Source organism: Olea europaea, unplaced genomic scaffold (genome assembly GCF_002742605.1).
Source record: "Olea europaea var. sylvestris unplaced genomic scaffold, O_europaea_v1 scaffold959, whole genome shotgun sequence".
Taxonomy (NCBI): Eukaryota; Viridiplantae; Streptophyta; class Magnoliopsida; order Lamiales; family Oleaceae; genus Olea; species Olea europaea.
This window is the reverse complement of record NW_019268088.1, coordinates 289365-292266: the sequence shown is the minus strand read 5'-3', so window position 1 is coordinate 292266 and position 2902 is coordinate 289365.

Here is a 2902-nt window from a genome sequence, read left to right as displayed (position 1 = left end):
ATCCTACCAAATTGAGACATAGGGATGTCAACAAGTTGAGCCTAATCGGCTCACGAGCCAAAACTTGAGGTTCAAGCTCGGTTAGATTAAAATTGTCAAGCTTTTTTTCGTGCTCAAGCAAAAGCTCGCCCAAAAATTTTAGGCTCAACCTGAGTTTTCGGCTTAGACATTTTCAAGTTGGCCAGGCCCGTTATTCTCTCTCTCTTTGTTTTTTCTAATTACGCTGAAAGGCCGCATTTTACTGTCACAAGGGTTTTTTTTTTTAATAAAGGCTCACGGGCTTACGAGCAGGCTCAGGCAAAGCCCGTATCCCAAAAATGGGGCTCGGGTCTACCGAGCCCGATTAACATCACTATTGAGACGTGACTCGTGCCGTGAATCATCTTGAAAGAGAGCGGTGCCTTTGGGAACGCGGACACAGGTGGTGTATGGATGTCATCAGCTCGTGCCGCAAGGTGTATAATGATTACCTTGTCCTATTTGCATGTCTATATATGAAGTCAATTCACATGTATGTTTAGAAGATTTTTTTACATATGCATTTTTGGTAATTTATTTTCTATATAAATTCAAATCATGTCTATATTGTAATTAAATATTTTTAGATGTTTTCTATAAACTTCAAATTAATAATTTATCATGTTGTTACTCCTGAGATAACACAACATTATAATTAATATTTCGGAAGAATAATATGTTTATTGCTCCTGAATAGCGTAATTTCTTAAGAAAACTATATATATAAATTCAATACTGGGTTGTAATTTCTTAAGAAAACTATTTTTCTATATTATTAATATTCAAGAAAAATATTAATTTATTGCTTTTAAAGAGCATGAATTGTAATTTTCAATATTTCAAAAAAAATATTGACATATTGCTCTTAATAAGTAATAATTAAAGATAATGTGCTCTCGAAATATCATCTTTTTTAAGAATATATCATTTTGAATTCAAGTGTTATCCCTGAAGGAAAACGCATAACTAATGTTATGAAGACATTGATTAATTTGACACTTCAATAATATATAATTATATAAGTTTTAATCGTATTCTTCGAAATTAAATTATTGAATTATATTGAATCAAAATTTCAATTTGACTTTATTATTTGGTATGACTAGTTAAATCATCATTAGATTAGTAATGATGTGCAATTAAAAATTCAAATGAATATTCAATAAAGAATCGGTAGATTTTCCAATTTAGTCCCATAAGCTATTTGTTCTCTATTATAAAAAATTTTCATTAACCATCATTAGCTAAAACAGAGATCGAATTCCTTTTATTTCTGAAAATTAATTAGAGTGACAAATGGGGTCTCATCAACCTCCACATTGATCATCTAAATATCATTTGTATATAATAAATTTGATACATATATTAGATGATTACATAGTATTCGCAACCTAAAATTTGCTAAATTACTGTTCAAATTTTAAATTATAAGCATAATTTTCATATTATATAATCAAAATTGCATCTTATTAATGCTAGTGGACATAAATCTCAACGTTTTAATAAGTGTTAGTTGGGATATCGATAAATAGTTTAATATTATTTTTTTGTTAAACGCCTCCAATTAATTTAGTTGAGAATGGAGTACTTCCCATTTTTGTTTAGGGAATTCTATTACTCATCATGTCAACATTATAATTCTTTTTATTATAATTGGTTTATGTTCAGAGCCAAATTTTTTTATCTAATTATTTTGATGGTGCAATTTATGTAAAATTGAACCACCACAATTCACTGAAATGGAAAAATAAAGAATGCTGAGAATAAATACATAGTTTGAACCCTTATCCCAAGTGGGTGATATTTTATGATGTTTGAAAAATGATTGCCAATTCGATTGGACAATTCTTTCAACATTAAGGAGAGAAATTAAGAAGTTGAAAATAATGTATAAATGCATCAATCTCTAAATCCTCACAAAATATCATTTGAATAAGAAGTTCGGAAGATAATTTATTTATATACATTTATTGATCAAAGAAATAAACAATATCTCACACACCATTTTTAAATGCTCCAAGATGAATTGACATCTAATAAGGACAATTTGTTAGCATTATATTTGATATATCTAATGTTCGATTCTAGTAAAAAAAATCTTCAATTGAAAATAGAACAATTAGCAAAGATAGTCCTCATTAAGGAGACATATACTCTTGATGAGTATTTAAATATAACAAATTATAAAATTTTAGAAGAGGTTCAGGTACTTGAAATAATGAAACTTGACTTATTGTCATTATGGAAAAGAAATAGAATTAAAAAGAAAAAATTATCGACAACAATTTTGTACATGATGTATTGCATCATATAGCAAGAAATCAAAATAAAATACGTCGAAATATATCAATCGAAGTAACGATTGACCAAATAAAACAGACACATGTAGTATAATTGTCTTAGTCAATATTTGTTAAAAGAATACTATAAAAAATACGATATTTGCCCATATATTTTCAAGGTAGTGTTGTAAATGATAAGCTGTATTCCTAGAGCCTTATAATTTATTATTGTTGTATCCCTAATTCTTCTCTATAAATGTAGGACTTTGATTTTTAATAAAATATACAAAAAAACTATTGACTTTTATCATCTCTTCTCTTTTTCTCGCTTTTCATAAAATAACCAAATTTATTTACATTTAAAAATGGTGAAGGAACCAAAAATAAAATAAAATAAAAATCCTTCAATCTTTCTCGAGGATTTATTTCCACTTAAAAGTGGGAAAAAATAGGAAATTTTCTTTGTAAATCTAGAAACTGGAACCATCTATATTAGTAAACAGTGTAAATTCCTTTGGAGTCTTCAACCTTTTATAAGTGTGGCAGCCATGTCCCAAACTTTCTATTTATAACAAACATGTCTCCAAGCTTTTCATATAGTG